General features: G+C 40.6%; 1 pseudogene; it reads right to left on the bottom strand.

The window, feature by feature from the left end:
- Nucleotides 1-13,629: 13,629 nt before the first annotated feature.
- Nucleotides 13,630-15,089, bottom strand: LOC101031454 (C-terminal-binding protein 2 pseudogene; annotated as a pseudogene).
- Nucleotides 15,090-17,190: the final 2,101 nt, after the last annotated feature.

A 17,190-nucleotide genomic window follows, 5' to 3' on the forward strand; every position in this document is an offset into this window, starting at 1 on the left:
GATAAATATTTATGAAATCTTAGGAGGGGGAGCATGACACTGAAAGCAAAAAAAAAAAAAAAAAAAAAAAAATAGATTTGACTCCAAAATAAGGAAATACTCTATATCATATAAACACCAATTTCCCCATTCCTTCCCTTTAGTACAGCTAAAAACCCTGGACAATATATATCTACATAAAACAAACACAAGAAAACCCTGAAGGATGGAGAGAAGAAGGCAGGCCGGCCACACATGGATGCTAACACCTGTAATCCTAGATCTTTGGGAGGCCCAGGTGGGTGGATCACTTGAGGTCAGGAGTTTGAGACCAGACTGGCCAACATGGTGAAACCCCATGTCTACTAAAAATACAAAAATTAGCCAGAAGAGGTAGCAGGTGCCTGTAATTCCAGCTACTTAGGCTGCTGAGACCTATCTCAAAGAAAAAACAAATAAAGTATAAACAACCGTAGAGATAGGTGACAGTTTTCTGCTGAGCCAGTTTCTCTTTCAACTGGTGCTATAAACTATAGCTATTAAAAATATAAACAACTATATGGAATTGGGCTAAGATGAGCATAATAATTGTAATATGAGAAAATTTGTACACTAGTTGACAAGAAATAATGTCAATAATATATTGGTAAGTATTAAAAAGAAGATACAAAGGCAATGTATAGGGTAATCACACTTGGGGAAAAATATCTAAGTATCAAAATATGAAGAGTGAAGTAGAGTTAAGTGAAGAAAAGAAATTACCAAGATTTTTCTCTTCAACTTTTTCTTTTTTACTAAGTTACACCTTCTCCTATTCTAACAATAAATACAGTTATTTGCATAATTTTTAAAGTAAAAATAAGAATGTAGAAATGGAACAATTTGACTTGCTTGTTTGGGTTTGGTTTTTATTTGAAAAATTCACATACCCTATAAATCCTAGTCCTGTGTTAGCTGAGAAATTAGACAAATTTTAGTACTTAAACAGGAAAAAAATATTAGTCAGAAAGACACCCCCTTCACCCACACGCTGGGGCTGATTCAGGTGAAGACTTTCTTTCTTATCTACATGTCTTACATTAAATTATTACTATCAGAGAAAATTATAAATAGTGAACAAAATGAAAAACATGCTTCTAAAAAATTTGCTTTAGAAAGAACAGGAAGTCTAGTATATTCATTTTTTCTTTGACTACATTCAAATAACAGATTATGAGACTACATAATAATAAAAGAACAAAATTGACCCACGTGTGCACAAGTGTGCATGCACACACACACACACACACACACCCCTCCAAGAGGCTCCAATACAATATCCAGCATAACATAGATCAATCCCCAAAACAGGATCACCCCTGTTTTTAAACAAAAGCAGTTGAATCTGTTGAGAGTAACACTCTAGCTTCCACATGAATTTCATGGAAGCTCTCCAGGAACTATTCCCACCTAGAAAATCTCTTGCTCAGCTGAAACATCGTTATAATTGAAAGCGGTGCCATTAAGATGACTAAAGAGTGGTTAGATGCACCGCCATCATCACGTAAAGTGCCAGACCTGGTAATTCATACTCAAGCCCTACTTGCCTCTAAATAGTAGACATTGGCCCAAATTACGCAGATAAATACATGCAGCTTTCCATCTACCTGGAACTCAAACTACCCTTGCTGTTATAAAGAGAGAAAGGAAATGAACATCGACCCAGGGCCTGGCAGGTGCTCAGCATGCCCTTGATGTTTCCTATGCACTGGGTCATTTAATCCTTGCTTTAACACTTCGAGCTTTCTGTTATCTCCATTATACAAGAGATGGCTAAGGCTCAGAGTAAAGAAGCCTGGGAAACAGGACGGGTGTGGTGGCTTATGCCTGTAATCCCAGTACTTTGGGAGGCCAAGGTGGGTGTATCACTTGAGGCCAGGAGTTTGACACTAGCCTGGGCAATGTGGAGAAATCCCATCTTTACGTGTGTGTGTGTGTGTGTGTGTGTGTGTGTGTGTGTGTGTGTGTGTGTGTGTATTAGCAGGGCATGGTGGTGGGTGCCTGTAGTCCCAGCTACTCAGAGGCTGAGACAGGAGAGTCACTGGATCCCAGGAGGTGGAGGTTGCAGTGAGCCAAAATCACACCACTGCACTCCAGCCTGGGTGACAGAGCAAAACTCTGTCTCAAAAAATAATAATAATAATAATTTAAATTAGTTGTGTATAAAAGGAGCCCTCAGAAAAGCATTGAAATTTCTGTAAATCTTCAATAGATGCAGCTTCCACATCAGTCCTTCCCCTGGACAGTTTCCCTGGGTTAGTGTTCCCTGCCCCTCAGCCCAGCAAACCCATTATTCCTACCTAAAACTTCAGGTATTGTTTAGTACTCTCTCTCCACCTCCATTAAAACCTATTCCCAAGAAATACCACCATATTTGGACCTTTAAAATCTAGCCAAAATTAGCTGAATGCAGTGGCTCACGTCTATAATCCCAGCACTTTGAGTGGCTGAGGTAGGAGGATCGCTTGATCCCAAAAGTTTGAGGCTACAGTGAGCTATGTTTATACCACTGCACTCCACCCAGGCCACAGAGCAAGTCCCTGTCTCTGGAGGGCGGGTTGGGGGAAGGCAGAAATGAAAACTACCACACTCTCGCCTTGGCATTCCCATCCTAAACTGCTTTTGCTCAGCACTGGTGAAGCAGTCCTTTTCCATCCTTCTGAAATGCCACCCGTAGGGGGCCACCAATGGGCACTGCAGGGTAAAAAAAAGATGTTAGGAAATCCCACTATGTAATTTGCAGGGTCTGCTACAAATTAAAAGCACAAGTTCCCTTGTTCAAAACTTATTGAGAATTTCAAGATTGCAGCAACAGAGCAGAAAACCGAACACACGGCCCTGCTAAGCAGGGGATCCTGTGCCGATACTGCAGCCCATAAAGCCAGCCCAGTCCATACTGAAGTGTCCAGCCATGACCTAGGCTTCTGCTCAAGCCCAGAGCCGCACCACAACAGGCCCACAACCTCCCTACCTTCCTGCCCTCTGCCCCGTGGCTGCCACAACCACCCTCCTCTCCATCTTCTCCTACAATCCTGGCCATACACAAGGAAGCACCTTCTTCTACTGCTCCCAAAGACAAGTGTATAAGCCCTTTTCATGTCAAGGGTTTGACTCTTCATTTCTACACTGCAACAGACAAAAGGCAACAATGATAACCAGCAGAGAGGATACGGAGCTTCTCAAAGTTATCACAGTAGGGATCCCAAGTCTCCAAGGCCAGATTCCCTTCTGAGATGTCTTAGCTGAGACGTCTTCAGCTTGCATTCCTGGGAAGCGGGACTCATGAAACACACCCACCCCAAGGGAGGGCCATTTAGAAGGCTGTATTGCATAGTGATCATGACCAGGACCAGGATTGCTAGTTCCATTATTTAGTACCTATCTGATGCTCAGCAAATTACTTCAAGCCTCAGTTTCTTAATCTATGACATAGGGATGATAGCATACTGAGCTACCAAGAGCAGATAAAGCCTGAGACTCACTTTGAGGAGCATGTAGCTAATACCACAGATCCTGGCATGTTCACCTTCTCAGAATCTCCCCATCTATGGGTCTGTTCAAAATTCCATATTTCCCAGTGAATATGATACACAGTAAAGAGGAATAGAACATGATTTTATGATCACCATTCAGGGGTTGCCATTTGAAGCCCCAATACAGACAGCTGCCCATGTCAGACATCTGGACTGGTACTGGTACAGGAGAGCTGAAGGAGGATATTTGATACAAATCTCTGACTAAGGGGTCAAATCCCACAGCTCTGTGGGCCCCTGATGACATTAGCTACTGCAACATTTGGGCAAAAGACAACACTGAAGGGAAAGCCACTGTGAGTGAGAAAGCCACTGTGAGGCCTCCCTGTAGGGAAGTGGGCAGCAGGGAGTCACCAACGGGAACTGCAGTAGCAGCAGCCAAAGAGGGCCCCTTGGTTCCGGAAGGCCACCGTCATACCTTCCGAGCCTGCCCTCCCCACCACTGTCCCACACTCCACACAGAGCCTGAGATCAAGTCTGTAGATAATTCATGTTGGAAGTGAGACCAAGGACCAGCCCTGAGAGACAGGGAAGGGATCAGGGAAGGGTGTTACCAAGGTTGTCAGCATTACAGTGACTGGTGCCTGTGAAACAAGTCTCCAAAAAGTCTGCTCCAGGGATGAAAGAAGAAAGCATTTATTCAATGACTCTCTTCCCCATTGTCCAAGAGCAGCTCCATGAGCATTAACTCCCACCCTTCTGGGTTGTGCTCCTACCCCAAGCCCAGATATCAGAAGCCCCAGAACAGGAAGGGAGAGATAGACAGCTTAGCCTGAGGATCGACTCCTTCTGGCTGCACCTACACAGAGCTGATTGAAGCCTGCTCAGAACAAGTCACAGCAATAGCAGCTGAAGCAAAATGTGGCACCCAGAGGATTTGTAATGTCCAACATAGTACAGCATCCAAGAGGTTATTGTGAAGATGAATGGAAAAGGTCAAATGTAAATGTGCTTAGTCTGGAGCCTGGTCCATAGCACATGGGCAAAGAATATTGGCAGTTGTTGCCGTAGGTCAGGCATCCCCAAACTACGGCCCGCGGGCCACATGCGGCCCCCTGAGGCCATTTATCTGGCCCCTTGCCAAACTTCAGGAAGGGGCACCTCTTTCATTGGTGGTCAGTGAGAGGAGCACAGTATGTGGCGGCCCTCCAACGGTCTGAGGGACAGTCAATTGGCCCCCTGTGTAAAAAGTCTGGGGACACCTGCTGTAGGTGGTCTTATCATTCAGACTCTTTCCTCCTAAAGGCTGAAGATATGTCCTAGCAGAACTACAGGCAACTTTTTATCCCTCTTCTAGACAGCTTACATCTTGGAGCATCTCCAGGTTTGGTGATGCCCAAAATCTGGGGCTTCTCAGATGTCCCCCAAGGGCATGTCATTGCAGGGTATTCATTCCTGCTGTTTTCCCATGAAAAGCCCTATTTTAAAATGATTTTTTAAAGTACAAAACACATGTGCAGTTGAAGAGTTGGCTCAGAGTGTTTGGACATTTTTTAACCTCTTGTTTTTCCTTTTTAAGTAGAAGGCTATCCAGACAATGAAGTCATAATTACTCAAAGATTTCTCAGTCTAAATGTAATATAAGACAAATAACCATCTAACTCAGGACCCAAAAGGGTATCAAGGAAATAAATGAGAAAACTGACCAGCCCAATATGACCAAGAAAATCTTCCAAATCACAGGAGGCACAGTGATCATTCCCAACACCACTACTCTGAAATCATGTGAGGCATCAAAGCCGATAATAACTTCAAGCACAGAGAGTCTTAATCTTAACTAGATGATTTGGCCCCAAAAGCCGGGGGTCCTCAGACTTTGCATTGCTCATCCTTTTCCCAGAGCAATCCTCACTCTTTCTCTGTGGCACCGTAAAACAGCAATTAATGGGAACACACGGGAAATGGGGTGTTTTAGATAATTGAATTTTCTAGTTAAAGAAGGCCAGCTCCTAACAACCCTGTTCTTCCCATAAAGTTTTCAAAACATGAGTCCATTTTCCTACATCCCGAAGTGGACTCTAGATGACAGAATGGAATTTTTGTTTTAGGATTCAGTCTCTTAGATGTTAGAACCTTCTTCATTCTGAGCACTAAAGAGCACTAAAGGTAATATGGTGAAGAGGAGATGGCCCTGTTTGGGAGTCAGACATTCAAATCCCTCGTCTGTCACTTACTAGCTAAGTAATTTTGTCCAAAGTAATTAACCTCTCCTCTCTGAGCCTCCCTTTTGTATTTGTGAAATGGGGCTAATAACATCCATGTCATATATATTCCATAACGGTTACACAGGCCTGACACATAAGACCCTCAATAAATGGCAGTGTCATGAGTATCCTCAGGGCTCACAGTCCGGGATGCAGAATACGGAGAAGGTATAGGAGATGGTGCTGAGTCTACACTGATGCCAGGAAGCCCTCTGAAAGTTGCTTTACCAAAAAAAAAAAAAAAAAAAAAAAAAAAAAAACTTCCATATCTGCTTATTTTTCTCTTACTTGCATCTTTCTAAAAAATAAAAATAAAAAAATAAGAAGAACAGAGAGAGGTAGAGATATGCTCTGCTTAGCTCATCTGCTCATCTCAAATTCATGAATTTAAATATCTTAAGTGTCTCTCTGCTTACTCTCTATCTAGGCCACATTATATTGAAGGGACAGAATAGATCTTATAGCTGTAGAATGCAGGAAACAGGTTTAAATTAGTTTATCAGGTTAATTTGTCACTATTCAGAATTCCTGGTGTCTGATCTCTCTTTACCGTACTCTCTGTGTTTAGGCTACCTCATTTATGCCCGAAGCTTGGATCACCAAGCTCTAACTCCAGCTCAAATTACTCTTCGAAAGCTTTCACCCAGATATTCTATGGCCTAACACCTCAATTCAGATGTCTTAAAACTACTTCATAATAATCGTACCTAATCTAATCCTGTGGCCATCCTGCTCTGAGTCTCTACCTCAATGATTGGCACCACTAACCATCCAATCACATAAGTTAGAGACCTAAGACATGTCCTGTATTTATATCCCTCCTTAACTTCCAAAACATTAAGTCTTATAGATTTTACTACTGAGGATCTTTTGAGTCCATCTCTCTCTGAATATCCATGGTCACTTCTAAATTCAATCCAACATCATGTTATAGCTGAATATTCATGGCCTACATAAAATCTCCTCAAATATGGCTTTTTATAAAGCCATATCTCATCCTTATATAAAGCTCTCCTCCAATTCAGATCATCCCACTGTGGTTAAGGTAAAGTCCAAAATTCTTAACATGATGTACTAAGCCTTACAGAATAAAAACTTCACCTGTGAGACTGCACATTCCATCCCTCTCCTCTTCAGTCAGTCACTCTCATCGTCTTTCAGTTTTCACACACACACTGTGCTTCCTCCCACTTAAAGACCTTCGGAAAAGCTGTTCTCGTTGCCTGAAATGATGTCCTCAACCCTATTTCTCTTCATGTAGTTAATTTTTAATCAAGTCCCAAATTTTAGCTCAAACAGCACTCCCTTAGGGTAGTCTTTCATGATCCTCAAAATGATCGGGGATTGCTGCACACACCACTGGGAGAGCTACCAGAATTATCTGGAGAATTCTTCAAAAAATATGTGCCTCTGCCCTTATCTCCTTCTGTCTCTCTCTCCCTCTCTGTCTTTCTCTCACAGACACCACTGCTGCCGCTGCCACCACCATAAGATTCTCATTTGATACATACATATGTCCAGTTGAGAAGCCACTAATTATCACTATAAGCCATTTATTGTGAGTGGAAGTGTGTTATAAGCCTCAGGAACATGAACGTGGAAAGACATAGAGAACTATTCTTCTACGTGGCCTTTAAGGTGCCTTCCAACTTTCAGATCTGCAGGTCTCTTACCTGCAAAGTACTATGCTAAGACCTAGTCAGTGTTCCCATGGGTACTATCTGCAAGTGCAGGGTATTAACACTCAGTATAGCTGGGGTTGCCAGACAAAATATAGGACACCAATTAAATTTAAATTTCAGATAAACAACAAAGATCTTGTTTCTTTTCTGAAATTCAAATTTAATTGGCATATTAGTTTGCTAGGGCCGCCATAGCAAAACTCCACAGACCGAGTGGCATAAATAACAGAAATTTATTTTGTCACAATCCTAGAAGTTAAATATCCAAGATTAAGATGTCAGCAGGCTTGAGTTCTCCTGAGGCCTCTCTCCCTGGCTTGCAGATGGCCACCTCCTCGCATGGCTTTTTTCTCTATGTGCATGCATCCTTGGTGTCACTCTGTGTGCCCTCATCTCCTCTTCTCATAAGGACATCAGTAGTATTGCATCAGAGCCCACCCTCTGACCTCATTTTACCTTAAAAACCCTCTTAAAGGCCCCATCTCCAAATATAGTCATATTGGAGATTAGGGCTTCAACATATGAATTCTGGAGGAGGGAGATACAATTTAGTACATAACAGATATAGTATTTTAGTATTAATATATCTCTTAATCCACAAAACTATATTGTTTATAGATACATACATATATCATAAAATATAAAATTATAAACAGTAAGGCTGAGGCAGGTGGATCATGAGGTCAGAAGATTGACACCATACTGACCAACATGGTGAAACCCCATCTCTACTAAAAATACAAAAATTGGCTGGGCATGGTGGAGTGTGCCTGTAGTCCCAGCTTCTTGGAGGGCTGAAGCAGGAGAATCCCTTGAACCCAGGAGGCGGAGGTTGCAGTGAGCTGCGATGGTGCCACTGCACTCCAGCCTGGCAACAGAACGAGACTGTCTCAAAAAAAAATTATGAACCGTAATAAAACAAACTAACTTCAGGGCATTGGTTATATCTGGTGAGAGAAGGAGGGAGAAGGGACAAGGATGGGAGTCAGTATAGAGAAGCTGTAAATGTACCTTTTTTTTCTTAAAGAAAAAGCTATCTGAAGCAAATATTATAAAATGTTACTTTTTAAGCCCAAAGGGTGGGTACATGGTATATTATTCTCTGAACCTTTATGTATGATTGGCATTTCATACTTTTAAAAAATACATTTAAGCTAAGTATGGTGATCTGCTGCTTCTAGCTTAAGGAAGAACAAAGCAAGCAGAAATTGATTTCAGCTGCACTGTGGAAGACAAAAGAAGTTGTGAACCACCTGGCTGAATAGCCCATAGAGAATGCGGAATCTCCCTCCTTCAAAGTTTAATATCCATGCAACATCTCTTCAGTGTAAGGCATTGTAATAGGCGTTTGGAAGAGATTATTGTATGTAAAACAGTCCAGTACCAAAAAAGGGTTTATAATCTGGATGGTCCTACTTGCAAAAGAATGATATTCTAAATATTTATTTCTATACCTGTTGGTTAGAATACAGGCCTCAAAAATTTCCCTATAGAGAAAAAAAATGTTATCAACTCTGGCAAAGTTCTTAAGTTAGCCATCAAAAGTTCTATTTGTTCTGCAATATAAAATTATTGAATTCCAGGATTGGAAAGGATCTTAACATAATTGAAATTCTAGGCATTTCTAACAAAAAATCGTAGAAAGCGGCATGTTTCAGAACTAGTAATGAAACAGCACAGAAAAATAGAGTTGAATAAGAAACAGCTTTTCTCATTATCTCGAATGCTGAAGTTTCAGGAAAAGAAGAACTAATTAAAGGCAGGTTGGAGAGCAAAGGAAGTTTGCTGAAACTGGGGGGTGGGGGGAGTCATGGGCATTCCAAGGTCTTTTGAGATTGATGGCACTGATCCTTTTTTTGTCATTTATGGTTTCTATATTCCGTTTAAAACAATGAGCCTTATTTCCCTTGATATTTAGGTTGTCACTGATGATCTTATGTTCATTTATCTACTCTAATTAGAGATTATGACTCAATGAATTTATTTTTTAGTTTATTTTTCATTTTTGTGAGTACATAGTAGGTGTATACATTTATGGGGTACATGATATGTTTTGATATAGGCATGCTATTCGCAACAATGACATCAGGGTAAATGGGGTATCCATCCCTTCGAGAATTCATCCCTTTTATTACAAACAATCCAATTACACTCTTTTAGTTCTTTTTAAATGTACATTTAAGTTATTTTGACTATGGTCACCCTGTTTTGCTATAAAATACCGTATATTATTCATTCTTTCTGGGTTTTTTTTTAGCCATTAGCCATCCCTACTTCCCTCCACCTCCTACCACCCTTCCCAGCCTTTGGTAACCATCCTTCTACTCTCTATGTCATTGAATTCAGTTGCTTTGATTTTTAGCTCCCACAAGTAACTGAGAACATAAGATGTTTGTCTTTCTGTGTCTGGCTTAGTTTACTTAAAGTGATGATTTCCAGTTCTATCCATGTTGTTGCAAATTACAAGATCTCATGCTTTTTAATGGCTCAATAGTACTCCATTGTGTATAAGTACCTCATTTTCTTCATTCATCTGTTGATCGACATTTAAGTTACTTCCAAATCTTGGCTGTTATGAACAGTGCTGCAGATATCTCTTTGATATACTGATTTCCCTTCTTTTGAGTATATACCTGGGAGTGGAATTGCTAGATCATATAGTAGCTCTATTTTTACTTATTTGAGAAGACTTCAAACTATTCTCTATAGTGATTGCACTAATTTACATTCCCACCAACTGTGCACAAGGTTTCCCATTTCTCCATATCCTCACCAGCATTCATTATTGCCTGTGTTTGGGATACAAGCCATTTTAACTGGGGTGAGATGACATCTCATTGTAGTTTTGATTTGCATTTCTCTAACATTCAGTGATATTGAGCACCTTTTCATATGCCTGTTTGACATTTGTATGTCTTCTTTTGAGAAATGTCTATTCAAATCTTGCCCATTTTTTTTTATCGGATTATTCGATTTTTTTCCTATAGGATTGTTTGAACTCTTTATATATTCTAACTTCTAATCTCTTACCAGATGGGTAGTTTGCAAATATTTACTTCCACTCTGTGGGTTGTCTCTTGCCTTTCTTGATTGTTTCCTTCACTCTGTGAAAGTTTTTAACTTGATGTGGTCCCACTTGTTCATTTTTACTTTGGTTGTCTGTGCTTGTGCAGGATTATTCAAGAAAGTTTTGCTCAGATCAATGTCCTGGAGAGTTTCGTTGATGTTTTCTTGTAGTATTTTTATAGGTTTGAGGTCTTAGAGTTAAGTCTTTAATTTATTTTGATTTGGGTTTTGTATATGGTGAGAGATAAGGGTCATTTTATTCTTCTACACATGGATATCTTGTTTTTCCAGTATCATTTATTGACGAGACTATCTTTTTCCCAATGTATGTTCTTGGCACTTTTGTCAAAAATAAGTTAACTGTAGATGTAGGGTCTGTTTCTAGGTTCTCTATTCTGTTCCACTGTTCTATGTGTCTGTTTTTATGCCAGTAACCATGCTGTTTTGGTTACTATTGCTCTGTAGTATAATTTGAAGTCATGTAAACTGATTCCTCCAGTTTTATTCTTTTTGTCCAGCATAGCCTTGGCTTTTTGCTCAGGATAGCTCCATTCAGGAGCATATCGTTTAATTTCCATGTGTTTGTATAGTTTCCAAAATTCCTCTTATTGACTTCCAGTTTTATTTCATCGTGGTCAGAGAAGATGCTTGATATTATTTCAATTTTTTTTTTAATGTTTTAAGACTTGTTTTGTTCCAGACACATTTTAGGATTGTTTTTTCTATTTCTGTGAAGAATGTGGTTGGTATTTTGATAGAGATTGCATTTTGAATCTGTAGATTGCTTTAATATAGATTTTTTTAAATATTTATTTTTCAAATCCATGAACATTTTTTTTTGCCTGTTCTTTTCGATTTATTCCATCGGGGTTTTATGGTTTTGATTGTAGAGATCTTTCATTTCTTAGTTAAGTTTATTGCTAGGTATTTAATTTTATTGGTGGCTATTATAAATGGGATTAATTTTTTATTTCTTTTTCAGATTGTTCATTGTTAGCATTTAGAAATGCTACTGATTTTTTATGTTGATCTTGAACCCTGAAACTTGACTGAATTTGTTTATCAGTTCTAGCAGTTTTTTGGTGGAATCTTTAGGTTTGCTCAAATAGAAGATCGTATGACCAGCAAGAGAAATAATTTTACTTCTTCCTTTCCAGTTAGGATGCTCTTTATTTCTTTCTTGTGTCTGATTGCTCTAGCTAGGAATTTCACTCCTATGTTGAATCACAGTGGTGAAAGTAGGCATCTTTGTCATGTTCCAGATCTTACAGAAAAAGCTTTCGGTTTTTCCTCATTCAGTACAATGCTAGCTGTGGGTCTGTCCTATATGGCTTTTGTAATATTGAGGTCTGTTCCTTCTAAATCCAGTTTTGTGAGGGTTTTTATTATGAGAGGATGTTAAATGTTATCAAATGTATTTTCAGCATCAATTTAAGTGATCACATGGTTTTGTCCTTCATTCTGTGATATAATGTATCACATTGATTAATTTGCATACGTTTGACCATCTTCGTGGCCCTGGGATAAATCCTACTTCCCAGGGACACAAAGATCATTGTGAATGATCCTTTTAATGCGTTGTTCAATTCCCTTTGCTAGTATTTTATTAAGGATTTTTGCATCAATATTTAGCAGAGATATTGGCCTTTAGTTTTCTTTTATTGACATGTCTTTGTCAGGTTTTGGTACCTTGCTACAACTGGACTTGTAGAATTAGTTTGGAAGTATCCTGTCCTCTATTTTTTGGAACAATTTGATTTGAGTAGGATTGATATAAGTTCCTCTTTAAATGTTTGGTAGAATTCAACAGTGAAGCCGTCAGGTCCCAGGCTTTTCTTTACCGAAGGACTTTTTATTGCAGCTCTGATCTCAATATTTGTTTTGTTTTGTTTTTAACAGAAATTTTAATTACTTTTTATTGAAAACTGCACTGAATGCTAAATGTCCACCTTTACAATAAACAAATACAATAATGGTAACTCACACTCGAACAAAACATACTTCTGATGGTCATTATTTTTCTGTTTGGGACAATTTTAAAGTTTTTCTTTGGTCACAAAAACAGGAATTTACCTATACAAAGGCTCAAAATAGGCCATCTTCTTAAACAAAAAGGCAATGATTCACAAAAGACTATGAATAAAACATGTAACTAGGGGGGGCTGTGGCGTGGGAAAAAAAAAAACACATGTAACTAGCTGATACAAATCTAATAGGATTTGTTAAAATCAGTCACATCTAATAAATCTGAAGTGTTCTTGTGTAAAATATCACATGAAGAAAATATTTTATCAATGTCTAAAAAAGTGGGTTTGTTCATAGACAATCTGACAAGTTACCATAAAAAGTGTTTCCTGAGATATAAGGAAATGCAACATTATTCTTCTTGAACCCATTTAGTTCAAGACTTTCCACTCAATAAAACAGCAGAGGATCTGAAACAGAAAATATATTTGAGTACAAACAGCTTGTGAAACTTAATTCTTTCTTTCTTTCTTTCTTTCTTTTTGCATCATCAGAGGGTTTTACTGAACTTACAATCAGCTTGTCCACTCAGTATGCAGTTCAGCTGTGAGAGATGCTTCTCTGTACAGGAGCCTGTACTGTCTTCAATCCCATGCATGCAGGTGTCTACCACAGGCAAACAGTTCTCTCCCCATCTAGTAGTAATATTTTCTTCCTATTAGCAAAAAGAGGTAACCAGCCCCTGTAGACTGAAGGCACCCAAATCACAAAATGGGGATTTCCTCTTAATATTTTTTATTTGGACGTTTGAACTCGTGATGCAACATTCTCAAGCAGGGTGTTCAGGACCTGCTGTGCCCAAGGGACTGATAAAAGAAAAAGCTCTGTTTATTCTTTGTGATTTAATGCACAAATGAAAACCTTAACACAGAATAACAGAAGTTGGTCGTTAATAAATCACATCCTAGTCTTTCAGTGCTTCCATAAGCAGACGACATCTTCAGTTTTCTAGCTCTTGCAGTTTTAACACGGCAACATCAATGATGCATATGTCCAGAATCAGTTACAAAAACCGTCAGATTCTTTTTCTCTTAGTTCATCTATTTTTCACTGTCTCTTGGTCCCAAGTGTATCTGAATGATTACCTTCCAGCATTCTCTGCTATTGCTCATTTGGGTGCTCTTGATTGTCCCCATGTTTTATGGGCTGGTTGAGAGAGGGCACTTGGGATGGGATGTGCCACTGTTGGGAGATTGTGAGTCACTGGGATGCCCCCTGGGATGATCCCTTCCATGGCTGCAGGAAGTCATCCTGAAGCCATGCCCACGATGCCGGGCGGATGTCTGTATGTGGCACTATTGAGTTTAGGATGCATTGCCTGCTGGTCTATTACTGACCAAGGCGCTGATATGACAAAGAATTCCTTATTCACACAGTTTCTTAAGCTTTCTGGGATGCGACCTGTGATGGCTCAGCGGATCTCGGTGACAACTGCCTCCCTCATCTCCAGCGACGCCTGCTCGCTGTACCAGGCAGTGTGAGGAGTGCAGATGAGATCCGGAGCATCTTTCAATGCACCCTGAGCAAAGCTGAAGGGCTCTGACTTGTGCATGTGGAATGCAGTCCCTCTTATCCTGCCCTCCTTGAGGATCTGTGCTAAGGCTTTCTTGTCCACCAGGCCACCACGGGCTGTGTTCACAAGGAATGCTCCCTGCCTCATCTGCTTTATGGTAAAGTCGTTGATGAGGAGGTGGTTATGTTCATTGAGATTACAGAGCAAGGAGATGCAGTCGCTCTGAAACAGCAAATCCTGCGGCATGCAGACCCTCTGCATGCCCAGGAACCGCTCGATCCCACCCTGCAAGTAGGGGTCATAAAATACGACACTGAATCCAAAGGCCTTGGCTCGAACTACAACCCCCTGCCCGTGCGACCAAAGCTGATGAGGCCCAGCGTCTCCCCACGGATGCGGGCTGCTCCTGAGGCCACCTCGCGGACGGGGATCTGCTCCAGGCTCTGAACCCGCGTGCCTTCCCCCAGGGCCTGGTACAGTCACGTGTTCCTCCAGTACAGATTCAGGATGTGGCAGATGGTGGAGTGGGCTGTCTCTTCCACAGCTGCGGCCGGGATGTTGCACGCAGCAGTTCCGAGCTGACCAGCAGCTTTGATGTCCACGTTGTCGTAGCCACCGCCTATCGCACGATCACTCTCAGAACCCTGAACTTTTCCAGGGCCTCCCTGGTGAGGGTGATGGTGTGGTACATCATGAAGCCCACGGCTTCTTTTAGAACCTTCTCGTGGATCTCCTGCGTGGACTGCACTTCACAGAAGGCCACGGTGGCCAGGTCCTTCGGGATGGGCATCTCTACCGCGCACTGGCGGGGTCCAGCGGCGCCAGCAGGGAAAGGGCATGCCAGGGGCCGTTCATGATCTAGGGGCAGATACCTTCACAAATTTTGTCCAGTCGCTGTCTCTTGACTTTGTGCTTATCCACAAGGGCCATTCTTTATGGAGCTTTGCAACTCTCAGATCAAAAGGCAAAGCAGTCCTCTACGAACTTAGGGGAACTTGCAGGAGTCTGACTGCATGACGCCGCTATGAAGCCAATACAGATGTGTCCACAAACTCCATAGTCCACGCGATGGGCCGTCTGTCTTTTTAAGGGAATACAGCTTCATTGGTTCAAAACCATTTAAGATGGTGAAACCCCCGTCCTGGAAGGTCAGTGTCCACGGCAAAAGGCGCCCACCCTGGAGGAGGCGGCTCCCGCCCTTCCCACCCCACCCGGTGGTGGTGGTGGCGGCGGCTATGTGGCCCCCCCGCTCAGCGTAGCATGGCTCCGGATCCCGTCCCTTGCTCCTCGGGCGGCCCCGGCTCCTCCAGGCCACTGCAGAGCCACCTTAAAATGACACACTCCTCGTTGTTGCTATTCTATTCAGCTTCTGGATTTCTTCATGATTCAATCTTGGTAGGTTGTATGTTTATGTCCAGGATTTTGTCCACTTCCTCTAGATTTTCCAAGTTATTACCATACAGTTGCTCATAGTAGCTACTAATGATCCTTTTAATTTCTAGGGTATCAGCTTTAATGTCTCCTTTAAAATAAATCTCTAATTCTGTTTGGGGGGAAAAGGCATTTTCTTTCTTTTGTTTTTCTTCCTTAGCCTGGCAAAGGCTTGTCAATTTTCCTTATCTTTTCAAAAAACTAACTTTCTGTTTCACTGACCTTTTGTATTGTTTTCTTCATTTCAAATTCATTTCTGCTCTGGTCTTTTATTATTTCTTTTCTTCTGCAAATTTTGGGTTTGGCTTGCTCTTGTATTTCTAGTTCTTTAAGATGAATCAATAGGTTATTTATTTGAAGTTTTTCTACTTTTTTGAGGTAGAAACATATTGCTATAAATTTCCCTCTTAGTACTGCTTTTGCTGTACACATGGGTTTTGGTATATTTTGGTATATTGTTTTTCCATTATCATTTGTTTCCTGAAAATTTTTAGTTTCCTTCTTTTTCTTCTTTGACCCACTGGTCATTCAGGAGCCCATCAGTGATAGACTGGATAAAGAAAATGTGGCACATATACACCAAGGATACTATGCAGCCATAAAAAAAGATGAGTTCATGTCCTTTGCAAGGACATGGATGAAGCTGGAAACCACCATTCTCAGCAAACTAACGCAAGAACAGAAAACCAAACACCACATGTTCTCACTCATAAGTGGGTGCTGAACAATGAGAACACATGGACATAGGAAAGGGAATATCACACACTGGGGTGCTTTCTCCTCTTGGTACTTGATACCATTGGCAATATTTTGACCTCTATCTTCCCTCCAAATCCCAAAGTCCATGAAAGCAAAAGACTTAATAGATGTGCCCATCTCTGTATCTCCCAAGTCATTATATTGACTGATAACTCATGGGCACTTAATAGTTGTGTAATGAAACAAGTGAATGTGTAACCACAGAAATCACTCCTCTTAATAGTCAAATTATAATGAAAAAAATAATTTCTAAAAATATACTATAATTGTAAATAAATGCTACAGTTTAAAAAGACACAAGAGTATTGAGGTAATTAATGTCATTGTGACTTGGTAAGTTTGCATGGAGAAGGAGGGAGCTGAGTTGAGCCCTAATCCTGCCCCCACCTGTGTTTGCTGTGTGACATCCAAGTGAACTATAGAAACTTCACCGCTGTTCCATGATGAATATGACCCACTTACCAGTAATTAACTACAGGTAGTTATGTTTTCAACGTTCTCTGATTTTATTTGCAAAGTTTCTCCTTTGTCCTGTGGGTCTGTGATTAAATAGGAGAAAACTAGTGATTTTAAATAGGATTTTAGAGTTCTGATCCTGCAAGTATCAATCGCTCTGAGTTGCACCTCATTTCTCTTTAAAATCGGCATGGCCTTAACACTAAACTTCCTTACATCTCAAGCCTGATAAATTTCCAATGAAATAAATTAAAGTTCCCTGTAGATAATATATATATGTGATAAAAATAAAACCTTGAATTTATGTAATAGCTTCAAAAAGGGTGCCTCATTTATCTGTCCAAAAAGACAGAGAGAGAAATAAAAATTCTCTTTGGGTAACAAATGGATAAATACCAGTATTGTTATTATCCTTGCCTGTAGGATGAATAAAAGCAGCAAAGAAAGGTCAGGCAACTTGCCGGAGGTCACTCTGGAAGTCAGTGACAGGGATTAGCATGGAA

Source organism: Saimiri boliviensis, chromosome 13 (genome assembly GCF_048565385.1).
Source record: "Saimiri boliviensis isolate mSaiBol1 chromosome 13, mSaiBol1.pri, whole genome shotgun sequence".
NCBI classification, from domain to species: Eukaryota; Metazoa; Chordata; class Mammalia; order Primates; family Cebidae; genus Saimiri; species Saimiri boliviensis.